The sequence below is a fragment of the Mesoplodon densirostris genome, chromosome 1 (assembly GCF_025265405.1).
Source record: "Mesoplodon densirostris isolate mMesDen1 chromosome 1, mMesDen1 primary haplotype, whole genome shotgun sequence".
NCBI classification, from domain to species: Eukaryota; Metazoa; Chordata; class Mammalia; order Artiodactyla; family Ziphiidae; genus Mesoplodon; species Mesoplodon densirostris.
Window position 1 is genome coordinate 78,233,674 of NC_082661.1, and position 23,649 is coordinate 78,257,322.

Here is a 23,649-nt window from a genome sequence, read left to right on the forward strand (position 1 = left end):
CAAATTGATAATCTTAATTCTGATTCTGTCACTCATTTATCCTTCCAAGTAAAGAGGGAAGATTTTAGAGTCAAGTTGACATGAATGAAACTCTGTAAAAATGTCAGCTTTCTTATCCATAAGATAGTGATCATACTATTTGTTCCAATATTAACTCTTCACTCAATATATATTTATTGAATCACTTCCATATGCCAAGCAAAGTTCAGGGAGATGCGAAGAGGGCAGTGAACAAGACAGACTAACTTCTAACTTCATGAAGCTTACCTTCTACTTGTTATTACTGGAACAAAAGAAATGTGTATGCAGAAGTCTCCTGTATAAAAGTTATGCAATCAATAATTTCTTCCCCTTCAGGAACAGTTTTATAACATGACAATAAAACCGTATGTACAACATATTACTAGCAAATTTTATCAGTATAGAGCCTATAAGGAGTATTTTTAAGGAAGCTTTAAAAACATCTTGATTCAGAATTTTATTCTTATCAGATGGCCTTTGAAACTCTTTCTCTTAAATCCATATAAACAGGCATTAGATCTGCTTAATGAGTTTTACCATTCATCTACCCAAGCCTCTATTCCATTTTCTATATCTTACCATTTAAGTTCTTTGGATTAGATGTTCCAAAATTTGTGTATATGTTTAGCATTATCTCTCATTGCTCCAGAAGGTTAGTCTTTGACCCTAGGTGACACCATTCACACCCAGTTCATTCCAAGCTGGGCACATATCCATGCTGTTTCTCCATTGGGAATGTCTTTCTCATACCCATAGCTTATTCAAATGCTACCCATGCATCAAGATCCTGTGCACATCCTGTATCCTTTGTGATATTTCCCCAAACAGATATAAGTATGGTTTGGATTACTTCTTTCACTGCTTATGGCTACAATGACCATATTTCCTGAACCATACCCATACTATATATGATTCTATTTGTTCCCTAATTATAGACTGCTGTGAATTGTTATTTAATTTTTCTCCTGTCTACTTGGTTAGATTGTGTAAGCTCCAGATGGGCACTCAATATTGAATGGGTAAAAAATTTACTCAAGCAATCATACTGCATTTTGACTATCCTCTCATGAGGATAATTCATATGTCATTAACTTGTTTTGGTAATTATGGTGGTGGATGAGTTATTGGTATGGGAGAGTAATTTCTGGTACTTCTCAAATCACAGCACATGCCAAAGTATATATTACTTCATCCGGGAATAATGACTGAGTCATATAGGGATGTATACTAAGAAAGTGGTCTTCTGGGTGTATCCAGGAAAATGTGTACTGTGCATGCTACAAAAGTTCCTGTGAGGTCCTTGAAATGCTTGCCTCTACACTCTCCTTTTGGTGAGTAATGGAGAGATGAAAACTCATGATATACAGAAATATGTAAAACTAGTAAACACTGCCCTCACATGGGATTCTGGCAACCAATCAACCTTATTATGTTTTATTGAAAGCCAAAATCACTTATTGAATCACTTTCTAAAAGAACAAATGATTTTTAATAACTAATGATTAAAATACCAGAATAAATAAAATCCCCTCAATCCATTTTGATGAACAATAATCATGAAAGAGGAATGGCAATTACTCAGTGAAAGGTGGAATAGCAAACTTCTTTTTTCCCTTTCTTGCTTGTCTCTTTTCAGCTATGTCCTTATGTTTCTTCCAGATGCATCACTAACCTGCATTCTGAACTAAATCAATGTAACTAGCAAAGTGTAAAATGCTGGGCCATTATAGGGATGATCTTTGTTCTGCCATAGCTGACATCTAAATTTACTGATATTGATATAATAAGCCATTTTGTGTTTTCATTTGTATAAACCAAATGTGTAGCTTAGTTTATTGATTTTGTAATCAAGATATAGTTTAGTGAAGTGTTTATAAAATGAACTTATAAACATATGTTCTTTACTCCATTCATTAATCCAACAAGCACTTCTTTTGTAGCCTGCCTTCTGCTGAGGTCTATAGAAGATTTAATTTGGGGGGAGGGGTGGATATGAAAATGGTGTATAAGTGAGGATTGGCCATATAAGCAATTTATTCAAGAAGTTAGATAAAGACTGTATGTGGAAGAAGAGAAAAAGAAAAATAAAAGTATGCTGATAGTTTTTGAAAACAAGGAGAGATTAAATAGTGGAAAACTAAGAGATAAAAAGATACTGTAGGAAAAAATATATAAATATTATAATAATATATAAATTCAAGGATTAGGAAACAGAATGAGAACAGACCCTTCACACACTTCCATATATAATACCTAACTTCAGCCTCAAGCAATACTGTTACTAATTGGGATTATCCTCAGTTTACAAATGAGGACTTTCAAATTTAATAGGGTTAAAGTATTGTCCCAAGTCATGTGCTTAAATATTCACTAGAAGCAGGACTACACCTCACTTTTGTTTTCCTGTTGTTTATTCCAAGTCTTTAGGGATGAAGTCTAGGACACAGGTAAAGAGAGTAGTTTTTAAAATGAGATGCTAACTCTTTTTCTAGGGAAAGATTAGGGGACATTTTCTGTGTGACCAAAGACAGAGAGTTATGAATCTGTAGATACAGGAGTGTTATGAGAATGCTCTAGAGCATTATGGGGAGTAAGAAGAAGACCTGGAATGTTTGCTATGGACAACAAGCTCCAAAAAGGGGAGAAGAAAGAAGGGGAGAAGGAAAGGTTTTGAGCAATTGGAGACAGGTTGTACCTAGAAACCATAACTGCATGGTGGATGGGTCGAGTTTGCTAATGATCCAGCTCTATTCAGGAATGTTCTGGTATTCGAATACACACACATACGTGCTGGCAGACTACTGTTAAACCCAGTCTTTGAAATGCGTGGTCCAGTTTAAATTCTTCAGCTTTTCTTGTTTTATTTTTCTTCATAAAATCCAAACAGAATTCGTAGAGCAATTATTGACATCCCCCTTTTTTAGTTGAGAAAACTGAAGTTTTAAGATATTAAGTAGAGTTATAATCCTATATCTCTCTGAGTCCTGCTGTCCTGGAAGGTGCATTTATATCTCTTACACGAGGATGGTCCCTCCAACTATGTAATAAACCCTATGAGCTCTGGTGTTGCCTAAGATTTCTTTCCTTCAATTTTTTTTTCAGCTTTTCCCTTGACCCTGGTTCTTTCCATCAATGTAGAAACATGATCAGTCTCACCTCATATGTATATTGAAGAAAAATGCCTTTCCTCAATCTATTGTTTCTATTTCTACATGTAAATCTCTCCATCTGTTAGTGGGCATCAGAATAGTGGTTAAGAATGTTATTTACTCTGGGAGTTCAGGCATATTACTTAACCTTTAAAGGCCTCAGTTTTATCAGTGTAAAGTGAGGATAGTAATATTTATAGATTTTGAATGATTCAATGGCTTAGTTACTACAGAGTGCTTGGCACAGAGCCTGGCACATGGTAACCACTCAAAAGGCTTAACCTTGTAATAATTATTATCATTGTACTAATTCACAGGTAAGTTTCTTAGAAATGCAATCTATACATGCACTCTCCACTTCTTCATCTCCTAGTTACTCTTTAATTTAATCAGTTTCACCTAGAGGCTACATTAAAATTCTTCTCACTAAGGTTGCCAATGGCCTTCAAATTAAAATGATTTATTGGACACTTTTATATTCTCCAACTTGGCTTTTCTACAGCATTGAGGCTAATAAGTGCTTCCTCTTTAAAAAAAAAAAAACTCTTCTACCTTGGTTCCTATGATGCTATTCTTTTGGTTTTTTAATCTTCTTCTGTTTCTTCGTTAACTCCATAGTTCCTTGCTTGGGTCCTCTGTCCTTTGCTTTCTTTTCAAAAGTTTGGATGCCCTAGAAGTCTTTCCTGAAACCTTTGCTTTCTTATCCTTATATGTTCTCTTTATCTAAACATATGACTTCAGATCTTCCTATGCACTGATGACTTCCAAATCTTTGCTAAAAAATTCGATTGCACCCCATTAACTGTGCAATATTTCCACTTGGATGTCCTATTACTGTCTGAAATGCAACATGCCCATAATTAATAGAAATATTCCCTTTTCTCACCCTGAAACATTCTCTTTTAATTGTACTTCCTTATTGTTTGAGAAACCAAGACAGAAACCTGGCTACAACTGTAGTCATCTCTCTCAAACCCCATAGCAACCAAGTTCTGTAGACCATACCTTCCACATATCCTTTTTTAATCCAGCCCTTCCTTTCCACCCTACCCATTGACAAGGCCTCTGGCTTCTTCCACTACCCTTTTACAGTTTCTTTGTGCCTCTAGTCTCACTATCTTTTAGTTTACCCTCCACAATGCTTGCAAAGTGACATTTTAACTAAAAATCTTAAATTAGAGGAAAAAACCCTGAAAGTACTAAGCCTGATCCACAAGGCCTTTAATTCTCTGCACCCCACCTGTCACCTTACCCTGACCTCCCTCTCTAATTCCTCTCTCCTTTCATTTCTGCTGTGGTCTCTTGTTGGAATACTCTTAGATTCTTTATTCCTCTCTAGGTCTCTCCCACTATATTTCAAACTTAATTCAAGACTTTCATTCTCTAGAAAGCCTTTAGAATCCTCCCCACTTTGCAGTGCAATTCAGATGTCTCTCCTCTGTATTCAAATAGTACCTGTGCCTACAGCCATAACAAACCCCAATTATTTCCCATTTGAAATACCTGTCTGCATTCTCCCATTATACTACATAATTTTTGAGGATGGATTATCATTTTTAGAACCCCAGCAATTCACTCACAACCTGACAGACAGTAGCCACTCGATACTCATTTATAAAGATGACAATTCACTAACAAATTTGTTGCTTTTCCTGTTGCATCATATGGCCTATATATAACTCTACCTTCATAGGAAATGTTTTAAGATTATGTGCATACTAAATCATTCTAAAAGGTGTTCAAACATTGACTTGAGAGTCCTGTCCCTATGTTACTATTAAACTACTGTGTTACTCTATCTATTTAAATTCATTAAACCTCATTTTTTATATCCATCGAATAGGGAGATTAGACAAGCTTTTTAGTTATTCTATGAAAGCTTAAATTTCTTACATTTTATTTTATTATTTGATTAACACCTTTTTGGGTAATTCTAAATAATATAAAGATATATGAAATAATAGGAAGATATGTGTCCTTTGGGGTATATTACTATATTTCCACATTTATTTTGTTTACCTTTCCTTTTCCATTTACTGACACATTAATGCCATTTTCCAATCTAAGAGTATAGCACCTTATTTATATGTAATAGCAACATCATAAATTGCTTGATCTATTGGAAACAATAAACTGAATATGTTACAGAAGAAACTGGTGTCTTTCATTGGTATTATCTTTTTCAAGATGACAGCTGATCTCAGGAGGCCAGAGGATTCTTAGTTGTATGAGTTTGTGACTAATAGGTAGTTTGATGTGACAAGAGCTGGCTGTCTTGGGAAATTGAACTATTTTTATGCTCGATACCCTTTGTGTTTCATTCTTTGTAGGTTATTGTTGGAGTCCTATGGGGACCTCTTTTACAGTTTGCATTCACAGACAATATTAGATCAGCAAGAACTCTGTAGTTTTACTGTCATTATTGATCTGCTGCCACTCCGTTCAGTAGCTAATTTGCTTGTTAGCAGTTATTTTAAAAGCTATTTATATTTTTTAGCATGATCTATGTTATGTACTAAATTTTAATTTTTTTGCTGAATTAAAGCAAAATAGTACAACTTAGCACTGGAATACTACTTTATGCTATTTTTTTCTGATTTGTGGCTTGTGAATAATCATTTCAAAATCACAATTATATTGTTGTCAGTTTGATATCTTTGATAAGTTCAAATAAAAGAAAGATAGTGAGTGTATTCATGAGCAAATATCATTTGTTAAATATCTTTTGGCCTATAAAACTTATATACAAATAGTAAGAAGAGTGATGAATTAGAAATTCATTAACACTGTTCTTAAAGTTGGGATTTATTTGAAGTCAAAAACTCAATAAGTGTGCAAGTTGATTGACTGATTCTCTGTTCTGAAGGTGACCATAATGCACCCTTCTCATTCATACCAATTGTTGAAGGAAAAGAAAACCTCTTTTTGCTTTTCTGGAAGAGGAGGTATGCTTCCATTTTCTGAAGCCAATTTCTGACACATGTATTCATCTGAAATGACTTCCTAGTAAGCTGAGTGTGCATATGTGTGTGTCTGTCCCCACCATGAGCACAATAACTAAATAGGGAAAATCCATAGCTCTGGGAAAAACCAATAAAAAACAAGCAAAAAACCAAACAGCAGGCTAACATAATATGATATTTCACCCAATTTAAATATGCCAAATCAATAAAATATATTTGGGGTTATTTTAATTGTATAGCTGAGGTTAATGTATATACTTATGTATATATACATATATGTATACATCTATCAATATATCATATTGCCAAAAGTGAAGAACCCAAAATTCAGAGTATAAGCACTTGATCAGATGTTAATGCTGCTCTCTGCTGGTGGGGTGGAATAGGGATAGGTAGAGTTATCAAATTTAGAAATATAGAGGCTTGAATTTTTATCCTCAGGTAATGAAAGAAACAGGGTATGTGGAGTTGTCATGACATGACAAAATGTAACTGAAAACCCTGTTTAAATTTGGAACTTCAAGTAGCTGCAAAAACACTGGTGGCAAAAGAAACTTCTCCCATGAGAAATCACTGCATACCACTCACATATTCCAACTAAGAAATGAACAAGAGTATCAAAAACAAAACTGGTCTCTGGGTAGTGATGCCTGGCAGAACAAATGTAAAATTGTTCTGGAGATGGCCTTCACAGTTTAGGATATAAGGGATTATCTCAAGGAAATGGAGACACTACGAAAAATGAAAAAAAGATTTGGTTGCGGAAGGGAATGGAAATTCTAGACGTGAAACTGTTACCCAAGGAAATAGAAATATCAATGGAAGTGTTTAAAAAGAGATCAGAATCATCTAAAGAAAGAATTGGAAATGTGAAGGAGTAATTAGAGGAAACGACTGACATTGAAGCATAAATATAAATAAACATATAAATAGAAATAAATTTACAATCTGAGGATTGGAAAGTGATATTTGCATCCCATAAAAATCACAAAGAATTGGCATCACAGAACTTCTACAAATCATTAAGGAAGAGTTAAACAACTCATTGAAAATATGAAGAGAATATGAACAGGAAATTCAGAGGAGAAAACCAAGTGGACAATAGGATAAAAAATATATTCAACCTTAATAGCAACCAAATCAATCAATATGAAAATAATGCAATATGAAGTTTCACACCTCTCAAATCAACAGTACTAAGACTGCTAACATTAAGTGTTGGCAAGGGAGGGTTGGGGAATGGGGACTCATAGAAGTTAAATTATTGCAATGCGGTTAGAGAGCAATTAAGCAGTATTTTACAGTCAAGACAACAAATCTTGATAAAACTGCGTGTGTGCACCTGTGTTTGTGTAGAAAGAAGTATTTTCAGGTACATATTTTGTAATATATTGGCTAATGCATAAAAAATAAACTGTATGCTTAGTAAAGAGCTGCTACCCTGACTATTTTTAAGGCAGGCTTCTCCCTTTAAAAAATACTTTATTTATTTATTTAAATTTTATTTTATTTATTTTTTATACAGCAGGTTCTTATTAGTCATCCATTTTACACACATCAGTGTATACATGTCAATCCCAATCTCCCAATTCATCACAACCCCACCCACACCCCTGGCGGCTTTCCCCCCTTGGTGTCCATAAGTTTGTGCTCCACATCTGTGTCTTTATTTCTGTCCTGCAAACTGGCTCATCTGTACCATTTTTCTAGGTTCCACATATATGCATTAATATACGATATTTGTTTTTATCTTTCTGACTTACTTCACTCTGTATGACAGTCTCTAGATCCATCCACCTCTCAATAAATGACCCAATTTAGTTCCTTTTTATGACTGAGTAATATTCCATTGCATATATGTACCACTTCTTCTTTATCCATTCATCTCTCGATGGGCATTTAGGTTGTTTCCATGACTTGGCTATTGTAAATAGCACAGCAATGAACACTGGGGTGCATGAGTATTTTTGAATTATGGTTTTCTCTGGCTATACACCCAGTAGTGGGATTGCTAGGTCATATGGTAATTCTATTTTTAGTTTCTTAAGGAACCTGCATACTGTTCCCCATAGTGACTGTATCAATTTACATTCCCACCCACAAGAGTGTCCCCTTTTCTTCACACCCTCTCCAGCATTTGTTGTTTATAGATATTCTGATGATGCCCATTCTAACTGGTGTGAGGTAATACCTCATTGTAGTTTTGATTTGCATTTCTCTAATAATTAGTGATGTTGAGCAGCTTTTCATGTGCTTCTTGCCCATCTGTATGTCTTCTTAGAATAAGTGTCTATTTAGGCCTTTGGCCCATTTTTTGATTGGGTTGTTTGTTTATTTTAATATTGAGCTGCATGAGCTGTTTATATAATTTGGAGATTAATCCTTTGTCCGTTGATTCATTTGCAAATATTTTCTCCCATTCTGAGGGGGTCTTTTCGCCTTGTTTGTAGTTTCCTTTGATTTGCAAAAGGTTTTAAGTTTCATTAGGTCCCATTTGTTTATTTTTGCTTTTATTTACATTACTCTAGGAGGTGGATCAAAAAAGATCTTGCTGTGATTTATGTCAAAGAGTGTTCTTCCTATGTTTTCCTCTAAGAGTTTTATAGTGTCTGGTCTTACATTTAGGTATCTAATCCATTTTGAGTTTATTTTTGTGTACGGTGTTAGAGAGTGTTCTAATTTCATTCTTTTACATGTAGCTGTCTAGGTTTCCCAGCACCACTTGTTGAAGAGACTGTCTTTTCTCCATTGTATATCCTTGCCGCTTTCGTCACAAATTAGTTGACCATAAGTGCATGGGTTTACCTCTGGGCTTTCTATCCTGTTCCATTGATTAATATTCCTGTTTTTGTGCCAGTACCATATTGTCTTGATTACTGTAACTTTGTAGAATAGTCTGAAGTCAGGGAGTCCGATTCCTCTAGCTCCATTTTCTTCCCTCAAGACTGCTTTAGCTATTCAGGGTCTTTTGTGTCTCCATACAAATTTTAAGATTTTTTGTTCTAGTTCTGTTAAAAATGCCATTGGTAATTTGATAGGGATTGCATTGAATCTGTAGATTGCTTTGGGTAGAATAGTCATTTTCACAATATTGATTCTTCCAATCCAAGAACGTGGTATATCTTTCCATCTGTTGCTATCATCTTATTTTCTTTTATCAGTGTCTTATAGTTTTCTGCATACAGGTCTTTTGTCTCCCTAGGTAGGTTTATTCCTATGTATTTTATTCTTTTTGTTGAAATGGTAAATGGGAGTGTTTCCTTAATTTCACTTTCAGATATTTCATCATCAGTGTATAGGAATGCAAGTGATTTCTGTGCATTAATTTTGTATCCTGCAATTTTACCAGATTCATTGATTAGCTCTAGTAGTTTTCTGGTGGCACCTTTAGGATTCTCTATGTATAGTATCATGTCATCTGCAAAGAGTGACAGTTTTACATCTTCTTTTCCAAATTGTATTACTTTTATTTCTTTTTCTTTTCTGACTGCTGTGATTAAGACTTCCAAAAATATGTTGAATAATAGTGGCAAGAGTGGACATCCTTGACTTGCTCCTCATCTTAGAGGAAATGCTTTCAGTTTTTCACCATTGAGAATGATGTTTGCTCTGAGTTGTCATATATGGCCTTTATTATGTTGAGGTAGGTTCCTTCTATGCTCACTTTCTGAAGAGTTTTCATCATAAATGGGTGTTGAATTTTGTCAAAGCTTTTTTGCATCTACTGAGATGATCATATGGTTTTCCTTCTTCAGTTTGTTAACATGGTGTAGCACATGGATTGATTTGCGTATATTGAAGAACACTTGCATCCCTGGGATAAATCCCACTTGATCATGGTATATGCCTCTTTTAATGTGTTGTTGGATTCTGTTTGCTAGTATTTTGTTGAGGATTTTGCATCTATATTCATCAGTGATATTGGCCTGCAATTTTCTTTTTTTATAGTATCTTTGTCTGGTTTTTGTATCACGGTGATGGTAGCCTCATAGAATGAGTTTGGGAATGTTCCTTCCTCTGAAATTTTTTGGAAGAGTTTGAGAAGGATGGGTGTTAGCTGTTCTCTAAATGTTTGATAGAATTCAGCTGTGAAGCCATCTGATCCTGGACTGTTGTTTGCTGGAAGACTTTTTTTTTTTTTTTTTTTTTGCAGTACGCGGGCTTCTCACTGTTGTGGCCTCTCCCGTTGCGGAGCACAGGCTCCAGACGCGCAGGCCCAGCGGCCATGGCTCACGGGCCCAGCAGCTCTGCGGCACGTGGGATCCTCCCGGACCGGGGCACGAACCCACGTCCCCTGCATCAGCAGGCGGACTCTCAACCACTGCGCCACCAGGGAAGCCCTGGAAGACTTTTTTTTTTTTTTTTTTTTTTTCTTTTTGCGGTATGCGGGCCTCTCACTGTTGTGGCCTCTCCCGTTGCGGAGCACAGGCTCCGGATGCGCAGGCCCAGCGGCCATGGCTCACGGGCCCAGCCGCTCCGCGGCATATGGGATCCTCCCAGATCGGGGCACGAACCCGTATCCCCTGCATCGGCAGGCGGACTCTCAACCACTGCGCCACCAGGGAGGCCCTGGAAGACTTTTAATCACAGTTTCAATTTCATTATTTGTGATTCGTCTGTTCATATTTTCTATTTCTTCCTGTTTCAGTCTTGGAAGGTTATACCTTTCTAAGAATTTGTCCATTTCTTCCAGGTTGTCCATTTTATTGGCATGTAGTTTGTACTAATCTCTTTAATCAATCCTTTGTATTTCTGCAGTGTCAGTTGTGATTTCTCCTTTTTAATTTCTAATTTTCTTGATTTGAGTCCTCTACCTCTTTTTTTGATCAGTCTGGCTAATGGTTTATCAATATTTTTTATCTTCTCAAAGAACCAGCTTTTAGTTTTACTGATCTTTGCTACTGTTTTCTTTGTTTCTATTTCATTTATTTCTGCTCTGATCTTTATGATTTCTTTCCTTCTGCTAACTTTGGGTTTTGTTTGTTCTTCTTTCTCTAGTTCCTTTAAGTGTAGGGCTAGATTGTTTATTTGAGATTTTTCTTGTTTGTTGAGGTAGGCTTGTGGAGCTATAAACTTACCTCTTACAACTGCTTTTGCTGCATCCCATAGGTTTTCGATTGTCGTGTTTTCATTGTCATTTGTCTCTAGGTAGTTTTTAATTTCCTCTTTGATTCCTTCAGTAATATCTTGGTTATTTAGTAACGTCTTGTTTAGCCTCCATGTGTTTGTGTTTTTTTACTTTTTTTTCCCTGTAATTCATTTCTAATCTCATAGCGTTGTGGTCAGAAAAGATGTTTGATATGATTTCAATTTTCTTAAATTTACTGAGGCTTGATTTGTGGCCCAAAATGTGATCTACCCTGGAGAATGTTCCATGTGCACTTTAGAAGAGACTGTAATCTAGGATTTTGGATGGAATGTCCTATAAATATCAATTAAATCTATCTGGTCTATTGTGTCATTTAAAACTTGTGTTTCCTTATTAATTTTCTGTTTGGATGATCTGTCCATTGGTGTAATTGAGGTGTTAAAGTCCCAAACTATTATTGTGTTACTGTCGATTTCCTCTTTTAGAGCTGTTAGCAGTTGCCTTATGTATTGAGGTGCTCCTATGTTGGGTGCATATATATTTATAATGGTTATACCTTCTTGGATTGATCCCTTGATCATTATGTAGTGTCCTTCCTTGTCTCTTGTAACATTCTTTATTTTAAAGTCTTTTTTATCTGATATGAGTATTGCCACTCCAGCTTTCTTTTGATTTCCATTTGCATCGAATATCTTTTTCCATCCCATCACTTTCAATCTGAATGTGTCCCTAATTCTGAAGTGGGTCTCTTGTAGACAGCATATATATGGGTCTTTTTTTTTGTATCCATTCAGCAAGCTTATGTCTTTTGGTTGGAGCATTTAATCCATCACGTTTAAGGTAATTATCGATATGTATGTTTCTATGACCATTTTCTTAATTGTTTTGGGTTTTTTTTTTTTTTTAGGTCCTTTTCTTCTCTTGTGTTTCCCACTTAGAGAAGTTCCTTTAGCATTTGTTGTAGAGCTGGTTTTGTGGTGCTGAATTCTCTTAGCTTTTGCTTCTCTGTAAAGCTTTTGATTTCTCCATCGAATCTGAATGACATCCTTGCTGGGTAGAGTAATCTTGGTTGAAGGTTCTTTCCTTTCAACACTTTAAGTATATCATGCCACTCCCTTCTGGCCTATAGAGTTTCTGCTGAGAAATCAGTTGTTAACCTTATGGGAGTTCCTTTGTATGTTATTTGCTGTTTTTCCCTTGCTGCTTTCAATAATTTTTCTTTGTCTTTAATTTTTTCCAATTTGATTACTATGTGTCTCCCCATGTTTCTCCTTGGGTTTATCCTGTATGGGCCTTTCTGCACTTCCTGGACTTGGGTGGCTATTTCCTTTCCCATGTTAGGGAAGTTTTTGACTATAATCTCTTCAAATATTGTCTTGGGTCTTTTCTCTCTCTCTTCCCCTTCTGGGACCTTTATAATGCAAATGTTGTTGCCTTTAATGTTGTCCCAGAGTTCTCTTAGGCTGTCTTCATTTCTTTTCATTCTTTTCTCTTTATTCTGTTCCACAGAAGTGAATTCCACCATTCTGTATTCCAGGTCACTTATCTTTTCTTCTGCCTCAGTTATTCTGCTATTGATTCCTTCTAGTGTAGTTTTCATTTCAGTTATTGTATTGTTCATCTCTGTTTGTTTGTTCTTTAATTCTTCTAGGTCTTTGTTAAACATTTCTTGCATCTTCTTGATCTTTGCCTCCATTCTTTTCCTGAGGTCCTGGATCATCTTCACTATCATTATTCTGAATTCTTTTTCTGGAAGTTTGTCTATCTCCATTTCATTTAGTTGTTTTTCTGGGGTTTTATCTTGTTCCTTCATCTGGTACGTAGCCCTCTGCCTTTTCATCTTGTCCATCTTTCTGTGAATATGGTTTTTGTTCCACAGACTGCAGTATTATAGTTCTTATTGCTTCTTCTGTCTGCCCTCTGGTGGATGAGTCTATCTAAGAGGCTTATGCAAGTTTCCTGATGGGAGGGACTGGTGGTGGGTAGAGCTGGCTGTTGCTCTGGTAGGCAGAGCTCAGTAAAACTTTAATCTGTTTGACTGCTGATGGGTGGGGCTGTGTTCCCTCCCTGTTGTTTGTTTGGCCTCAGGCAACCCAACACTGGAGCCTACCCGTGCTCTTTGGTGGGGCTAATGGCAGACTCTGGGAGGGCTCACGCCAATGAGTACTTCCCAGATTCTGCTGCCAGTGTCCTTGTCCTTATGGTGAGACAGAGCCTCCCCCTGCCTCTGCAGGAGACCCTCCAACACTAGCAGGTAGGTCTGGTTCAGTGTCCCTGGGGGTCATTGCTCCTTCCCCTGGGTCCTGATGCACACACTATTTGTGTGTGCCCTCCAAGAGTGGAGTATCTGTTTCCCCCAGTCCTGTCAAAGTCCTGCCATCAAATCTCACTAGCCTTCAAAGTCTGATTCTCTAGGAATTCCTCCTCCCATTGCTGGACCCCCAGATTGGGAAACCTGACATGGGGCTCAGAACCTTCACTCCAGTGGGTGGACTTCTGTGGTATACATGTTCTCCATTTTGTGAGTCACCCACCGAGCAGTTATCAGGTTTTAATTTATTGTGATTGTGACCCTCCTACCATCTCATTTTGGCTTCTCCTTTGTCTTTGGTTGTGGGGTGTCTTTTTTGGTGAGTTTCAGTGTCTTCCTTTTGATGATTGTACAGCAGTTAGTTGTGATTCTGGCGTTCTTGTAAGATGGAGTGAGAACACATCCTTCTACTCTGCCATCTTGAACCAACCTCTCCTAAAAAAATATTTTAGATAAATAACCACAATTGCTAGAATGAAGTATTCGAATATTTAGGGTTCTCATTTTAGAACAGAGTCTACCTATGTAGCGACACTAAATCAGTCCTAATTACAAAGCTTAGTAAATTCCCCTGACTATATGAATAGTTTCTAAATAGTTGTCACAGACCCAAGAATCATGTAGTTTAACAAATGTTTCAGTGGATGTTGTTTTTAAAACGTCCATGAGAATAAAGACTGCTGAGGTTTGTATTCAATACCATCCCAAATAATCCATTCACAAATATGCCTTCCCACTTGAATATGCTTCTTTTGCTACATCAGTTCTTTCATCTTCTCATCTGGAGGAAGAATACATTTCCTTTCTCTTTTCAGATGCTAACCTTGACCTCTGTCATTTGGATTCCAAGATGGAGAGCATTATAGAGAGTTCCTAAACTTTGTTTCTTATAAGAAAATTTTTTTCCCCTCTGCGCTTTCAAACTTATCCAGCTCATTGTTTTGGAAGAATAAAAAGGAACATAAGCTGTACTTATATCTATTAGTTCAAGAAACTTCTATTTCTTTCATTTATTTCTCTTCCAAACTAGGGAGATTCTAATCTTAAAGATGACTGGAGTTTTAGTGAAACGTTATATAAGATTGAGTAAACAGGGTCAAAAATGCTGTTACATTAAATATTTAGAGTCTAGATGAATTTAAAATTTCCCTAGGTAGGACTTAAAATACCTAGCCCATTTTGCATCAGGTTAAAGGGGCAGAGACTTCATTGGAAGGAGGGCATCCTTCCTTCTAGTCCTGTACCTTTCTCAGCACATCTGAGTTTACTTCTCTGCTGATATTGTTGCTGGCATCACCTCCCACCTGGCCCCTGGGAGAGATGTTCCTGCAGGCTGGCCTTTTCAGGAGGCATATAGGACCTCCTACTGTTTCTCATCTTCTCTGCTGCTTCACAGAGGCAGCCTCTGTCCCCTTACCCCAGGCTGATGGTCCTCACGTTCCTCTTCTTTCCTTCAAGCGTCCTCCTGGGGATAGCAAGTTGTCTCAGTTTGTAGTTAAGGCCTCCAGACCATGCTGTCTAAGCAAACTCATGGCTTTCCTCCATTACAACATAATATGCCCTATATTTCCAAACCCAGCATATCTGAGTGTTTGCTAGGGCTCAGATACTCTGCAGCATTTAAACCAAATTACTCATATATATGGAGGTTCAGAAAGACTTTTACACGCTATGAGCACATGGATAGTATTGAGGAAGTCAACTTTTTAAATCCTCCCCTACATATTCACTCTTTTCTGAAGCTGATTTGCTGTAGAACAAGCCTGGAATTGAAGCATCTTACAGGTTCTCCTTTCTTACATTTTTTTCAGTTATCCCTTTCACACTCTATAAAGAAAGACATACCTTTCAGCCATCCTGAATCTCAGTAAGATACCTTGGCAATAGATATAAAAGAAGACACAAATCAATATTTAGGTAACTGGAAGAGCCCTCTTTATTCAAGACATGAACAAAACACAGTATGACTTCATATCTTTCTGTATCTTATACACATGTCTGTTAAGGCTAAATTACGGCATTAAAAACAGGGTATCTGGGTTCATGTTGGGGTGTGCTGAACTAGATATATTGTACAGTAGTGATGACAATCTTCATTTAATGGTTTCACCTCTTCCAATAGAGTAAAAGAGTGCAAAGTTTCTGAGAAAATAGCCTGAGGGCAAAAAGAGAGCTTCAGTAAGAACTATGACTTGTCATATCTATCTGCTTATATCTATCTTTTTAAAATCTGCCTACATTTTCACTTTTATTTTTTTAATTAAAATTTTTATTATATAAATTTCAGGGGTATAGTGTTATTATTGGACATCTGTATATACTACAAAGTGATCATGACCAGAAGTCTAGTTGCCATCCAGCATCATAAGGTTGACCCCTTTCACTCATTTTTGCCCACACCCCAACCCCCTTCCACTCTAGTAACCACTAATCTATGTATGTAGATTACCACTGTATCTATGAATTTGTTTTTGTTTTGTTTTCTTTTTCTTTTTTTGTTTTTTTTTTACAATCCACATATGAGTGAAACCATAGAGTATTTGTTTTTCTCTATCTGACTTACTTCACTTAACATAATAACTTCATGGTCTATCCATGTTGTCACAAATGGCAGGATTTCATTCTTTTTAATGGCTAAGTAGTATTCCATTATATGTATATACACATACTATCAGAAATAATGCAACAATGGACATGAGGGTGCATGTATTTGAATTAGTGTTTTCATGTTCTGTGGATAAATACCCAGGAGTGGAACAGCTGGGTCATATGGTAAGTTTATTCTTAATTTTTTGAGCAATCTCCACACTGTTTTCCATAGTGGCTTCATCAATTTACAGTCCTACCGACAGTGTACAAAAGGATTCCCTTTTCTCCACATCCTCTCCAACATTTCTTATTTTTTGTCTTTTCAATAATAGCCATTCTACCAGGTGTGAGGTGATATTTCCTTGTTGTTTTGGGATTTGTATTTTCCTAATTAGTGATGTTGAGCATCTTATCATGTGCTTGTTGACCATCTGAGTCTTCTTTGGAAAAATGTTTATTTAGGAATTCTGCCCATTTTTTTTAACATCTTTATTGGAGTATAATTGCTTTACAATGGTGTGTTACTTTCTGCTTCATAACAAAGTGAATCAGTTATACATACACATATATCCCCATATCTCCTCCCTCTTGTGTCTCCCTCCCTCCCACCCTCCTCATCCCACCCCTCCAGGTGGACATAAAGCACCGTGCTGATCTCCCTGTGCTATGTGGCTGCTTCCCACTAGGTGCCCATTTTTTAATCGGGTTGTTTGTTTTGTTGTTGTTGAGTTGTTTGAGTTCTTTATATATTTTGGATATTTACCTCTTATTGGATATATGATTTGTAAAAATATTCTCCCAGTCAGTAAGTTGATTGTTCATTTTGATCATTGTTTCCTTCACTGTACAAAAGCTTTTTTTAGTTTGATGTAATCTCATTTGTTTATTTTCACTTTTATTTCCTTTGCCTTTGAGGTCAGTTCCATATAAACATCACTAAGGTGTCAGTGAGGTTACTTCCTATGTTTTCTTCTAAGAATTCTATGGCTTAATGTCTTACAATCAAGACTCTAATCTATTTTGAGTTAACTTTTGTGTGTGATGTAAGTGGTCTCATTTCATTCTTTTGCATGTGCCTGTCCAGTTTTTCCAACACCATTTACTGAAGAGATGATTGTTTCTCCACGGTGTGTTCTTTGTTCCTTTGTCGTAAATTCATAGTCCATATATGTTTGTGTTCATTTTCACTTTTATGGATTGAAGCACTGAGAAATATAGTGTACATGGATAAGTCAATAGTATAATTGCTCTTAATAGGACCTTTAGAAAAATGATGAGTAACTGTGATGTTAACTTACATCTTGTTTTCTTTTAATCTCAAGGGAAATTTTATTATTTTACCAAACAAATAAATAAGAAAAAAGAAAGATTAAGAAAGATAAAGAGAGAAACAATTCCTACAGACATATACTTTAATAAGCTACACAGATATATTTCCTAATTTAAATGAAATGGCTAAATTCTTCAAAAAAATACTAAGTAACTTTAGAAAAGCAGAAAATATATAAATCTATGACCCTGTTAGTAAAAGTAATTACAAGCCTTCCATTCCTAGCTTACTAAGAATTTTAAAATCATGAATTAATTTTTTTTTTTTTTTTTGCAGTATGCGGGCCTCTCACTCCTGTGGCCTCTCCTGTTGCTGATCACAGGCTCCGGACGTGCAGGCTCAGCGTCCATGGCTCACGGGCCCAGCCGCTCCATGGCATGTGGGATCCTCCTGGACCAGGGCCCGAACCTGCATCCCCTGCATTCTCAGGCAGATTCTTAACCACTGCACCACCAGGGAAGCCCATGAATTAATATTGAATTTCATTATTGCTGTGATCTTCTGCTACTTCTCATTGACCAAACTTAAAATGGTAGCCAAATGACAATAAAACCCACCCATGCACTCTATATGTATCAGCCTCTTGGGCACAGAGGAAGGTGGGAGGAATACTGGAGACTGGGTCTGGAGGGCAAATAGAAATTGTTCAACACAAGGGATTTGTCTTTTTAAAGATTAAAATTAAAAATGGGCTTCCCTGGTGGCGCAGTGGTTGAAAGTCCGCCTGCCGATGCAGGGGACACGGGTTCGTGCCCCGGGCTGGGAAGATCCCACGTGCCATGGAGCGGCTGGGCCCGTGAGCCATGGCCGCTGAGCCTGCGCGTCCGGAGCCTGTGCTCCACAATGGGAGAGGCCACAACAGTGAGAGGCCCACGTACCGCCCAAAAAAATAAAAAAATGTAGAGTAATAGCAAAATCATGACAACTGTAGAAAAAAGAGAAGAAGCCAATCAGAATTAAACAACAACAGCTAAAACAAAACAAACTTATATTCTCACACTTGGAGATAACCACCATATTTACTTTGGTGCATAATATTTCAGAACAAAAAGTTTAATCACTGAAGTATTTTCTATTCAAATGTGCTGTGACAAAGCCAAAGAATAATTATTATGGTACAGTATTTGTATTTAACTATCTATGTGATGTGTTCTTTAATCAGCAATAGATAACTTTTAAGTGGAAACTATCACTAGGAAATAATATCTACATCAACATAGTTAAATGTTAAATGTGTTCTATAGTACTTTTAAGTATGAAGGCCAAAATAATTATTTTACTCACTGAATGCATATATATACATATAAGTGTATTGGGTTGGCCAAAAAGTTCATTCAGATTATTCTGTAAGATGTTATGGGAAAACCCAAATGAATTTTTGGCCAACCCAATATATATCTGCATATGTGTATATGTGCATATTTATGCATATATATATATATATATGTGTGTGTGTGTGTATATATATACACACACACATATATATATGCATAGACTGTTTCGATTGTTTCCAGTTAATCTCCAAAAACATTAAGGTGAAACACTGCCTAAAAATAATTCAAGGACTTGACTGTTTCCTCCAACTGTTGTGGTGTTTGCATTTCTTTTTTAAAGATTTCCTTGAAGAATTAGAGCTAACACAACAATCGAAGCTAGAAAGCTGCCTGGGTGACCAGGGCTCTTCCACTTAGATACAGCATGCTTGATCCTGTTCTTCTTATGCAGACACTAGTGGGAGCTTTGCCTGTGTACAAAGCAGAGGAGCATATTTTCAAATTATTGTGAAGAGTTTCAGGGTTGTATGACAAGATAAAGTGGTATCAAGTTGTTTATTGCAAAATGCCCTCTCCAGGATTTTAGCCAAAATCTTTACACTTCAGGTAGCTTCTCCAGCTTGCCAAGAGAGGAGGAGTTTCCTTCCAGTTGTGTGCTGCCTTTTTATGGTTGCTACTGACAGTGGAAAATAATGTTTGATTTCAAATTTCTCTCCTCAATATCACATCCCTAAGTCTTTTGGTTTTTCCTCTCCCCTCTTGGATTTAAATGGAATCAGATCTCTTTTAAACATTTTCCTTCTTTTATAAAATATATCTTTGATTATGTAACATTGTGATAATATTGTTAAAAGTGAATCTAGTATAATATTTAATTCAAGTTGTCCTTGCTCTTACATCTCTTAATTTTATACGTTCTCTTTTCTGTCTGCATTCTTTTCTCCCTCCAATGTCCAACTCACTGACCAAGGGCCTCTTCAGTTGGCCGCAGAGCAGAAAAAAGCAGAGCAGAGTTTTAAACTGCTACTTGGTGGCTTAAAGACTCAGTTTCAGAGTTGACATTTCCTCTATTTCCACTCTTTGTGAATCATGCCAGTCTGATTAAAGTAAGTGAGGTAAACATATCTCTTCCTTAAGACCAACTCAGAAAATAAACAGTTAAATATAAAGGTGCTCTTAATATCAAAGTTATTGGAGGTGTTGCTTGTTTCCCACATTCTCTATCTGGGAAAATGATACCAGTGTCCATGAGGAATGATAGGAAGTGGCCTAGACTCACTGGATGAGGAACACTGTTATACACATATTAAGTGATATCCTTGGGCAGATGACATCTGGGATCCTGTGATATTCTACATCAGACCATTCAAGACAATAAGGTCTCAGAAGGAAACATTTATATTATCTGACATCTTTGCCTATCATGATGGTTCACTACCTTAGTATTATAAAATTTTCAACATTTCCCTGCCCACTTCTAAGAATGCCTTTTGGCATTTATTTATTAAATTAAGCTAAACAAAAATAATTTAATTTTTAGAGTTGATATTTTTGCATCTTTTTGAATAATAGGAAATACATTGGTATTGTTCAAAATAAGAGTTGGAAAACATTTGGTCCCAACTTTCAATATATTTATTGTATGTTTGAGTGATTTACCAGAAACATTCATATTTCAAGCCCAGGATTGGGCTAGGCACTTTTTTGGCTTTAATTTATATTTCTCTAATACTGATGATGTTGATTAACTTATCATGTAGTTACTTGTCATTCACATAGTATCTTTAGTGAAGTGTCTACTTAAATCTTTTGACCATTTTTTAAATTGGGTAATATGTTTTCTTAGTATTGAGTTTTGAAATTCTTTATAAATTCTGGAGACAAGTCCTTACTGGATTTTGCAAATATTTTCTACTAGACGGTGGCTTGTCTTTTCATTTCTTTAATTGTGTCTTTCATAGAGTGGACATTTTAAATTTTGGTGAAGTCAAATTTGTCAATTTGTTCTTTTATGGATCATACTTTTAGAGTGGTATCTAAGAAATTTTGTCTAACTCAAGGTCATAAAGATTTAATCCTATATTTTCTTCTAAAGGCATTATAGAATTAATTTTAAGTTTTACATTTAGGTCTATGACACATTTTGAGATAATATAAACAAAATTATTTATAGTAACCCATGTTGTTAGCATTTCCTATGATATGATTCCTTTGTGTAGGTACAGGTGTCCACCTGGCATCACTTTCTTTCTGTCTGAATGACTTCCTTTAATTTTTCTTATAGAGCAGATCTGCTAATGATAAATTTATTTAACATTTGTACATTTGAATAAATCTCTATTTTGCTTTTGTTTTTGAAAGACATTTTTGCTGGGTAAAGAATTCTAGGTTGACAGTTTTGGCTTTTTTTTTTTCAGTACTTTAAAGGTATTATTGTTCTATGACTTGCAGTGTGCACTGTTTTCAATGAGAAATTTGCTGCCTTCTTTATCTTTATTCCCCTTTACAAAATGTACCTTTTTTCTCTGGTTCCTCCTCCTTTTGTTTTTCATGTTATTAGTGATTTTAAATAATTTGATATGATGTGTTGTGGTATAGTTTTCTTCAGGTTTCTTGGGCTTGGGTTTTTTGTTTTGTTTTGTTTTGTTTTGTGGTACACAGGCCTCTCACTGTTGTGGCCTCTCCCATTGCAGAGCACAGGCTCTGGACGCGCAGAGGTTTGGTGGTCATGGCTCACTGGCCCAGCCGCTCTGCGGCATGTGGGATCTTCCCGGACTGGGGCACGAACCCGTCTGCTCCACCAGGGAAGCCCTGGGCTTGGGTATTTTTGAGTTTCTTGAACTTATGTTTATAATTTCTATCACTTTGGAAAATTTTATCTATTACTACTTCAAAAATTTTTAGTCCCCTAATCTCCCCTCTTTTGGGGACCTTAATTACACGTATATTCCCTCACTTAAAATTGCCCCACAGCTCAATGATACTATTTTTTTCTAGTTCTTTTGTGTTCAACTTTGAATAGTTTCTACTACTATTTATTAAAGTTTACTAATTTTTCCTACAATATTTGTATGAAGGATGAAGTAAAGTGATCATGGAACCCTGAAACCAGTCTTTCTCATTGTAATTAGAGAAAAAACATTGATCTTATTTGGAAAAAACAAATGTCTTTATTTTTGACAGGACATAAGATAGTAGGTATACAGTAAAAGAGATTAACACAGAATAAATAAATTAGGAGGTTGGGATTAGCTTATACACACTACTATATATAAAATAGATAATCAAGAAGGACCTACTGTATAGCACAGAGAACTCTACTCAATACTTTGTAATAACCTATGTGGCAAAAGAACCTGAAAAATAATAGATATATGTATATGTATATCTGAATGACTTTGTTGTGCACCTGAAACTAACACAACATTGTAAATCAACTATACTCCAATATAAAATAAAAATTCAAAGAAAAAGAATAGGAGACAAAAATTATTTTATGAGTACATTGCACAAAACATATTTGTTCAGTGTATGGATGATCCAGAAAATACAGATAAACCAAAAAATCAAACTTATATAAATTCCAAGAAAAAAAGATTATCACAGACAGAAAAAAATAGGAGAGATGTTAATGCAGTAGGAGTTAAAATGAGTCTTGAAGAATAGAAAGTGTTTGGATTGTGAAGAAGAGAAAAGGTCTTTCTGACAGAGTAGTGTCAAGAAAAGCACAGAGTGGAGATTTCTTTCCTCTAGGCAGATGGGATTGAAAGACAAAGGGCTGATTGGGCCCACACTAACAGTCAGGAAGAAGACAAACTTTATTTAATAATACCTAACATTTGAAGGCTTTTCCATTGATAAAGCCCTTTCATATTGGTTGATCATTTCATTTTATTTTCACAATAAATTGATTTAGATGGGTGTTATTACCGCCAGTTAATAGAGGAAAGTTAAAGACCTAGATCTGATAAATTATTTATGGTCACATAGTTAATTCATTAATTACTTCATATTAATTCATTAAAGTCCAGAGAAGACCCCATGCAAATCTATCATTTTTAACTTGTGTTCTTTTATTCAGATACGAGTGCTAAGGTAAAAGTCAAACTATAAATAAGGAATCGTAAGTTGAATTGGGATATATCATAATCATTAATATAAGAATAAATAAGACCTAACTTCATGTTTTATATTTTCTGAATCTTATTATGAAGAAAATTGACCAATTGCTCACATTTAACTTATAGAACTGAAGTTACATATACAAATTAGAATAATAGTTGTAACAGGATATGTTATAGGATTTCAAATGTCTTCTTATAAAGGAAGCTACATTAAATAATGTAGTTGTTAAATAATTAAATAGTGTAGTTTGTTCTTGCTCTTCAGCTGTCCTCAATTATTATTTTTCTTTTGGCATAGTGTTTCTGATAACTTTTTTTCTTTTACTGAACGGCCAATAAAGGGAAGGAAAAAAGAAACTAAGGCTCTTGGTCATTAAGTGTCGTGAAATCAATATGAAGATATCCTCTGGCAGATTAATGTGAAATGAATTAAAACTGAAGCCTTCATGATGTGAATGTGTATGTGTGTGTATCCTGCACAATTCAGAGCTGACATAGTTCAAAGATGAATAGCATTTCTTATTATTTCTATTTTAGTCATTGATTGAAGTGGTGAAGAATATTAAAATCACTAGCAAAAGTTAGCTGAACAAATGTTTTACATGTTTAGTAAAAGATATATTAATCTCATCACACAGGAGCTATCACTGTTACAACTAACCCTGGAGCCATAAAATGAGCTGTAAAATGGATTTGATTTTAGAATATTACAAGTTCTGTCATTATGGCTAAGATTAACTATATAGCCTGATAAAGGTCTATTGCAGTGATGTCTCAGGCAGGAAACTGCTTGGTAATT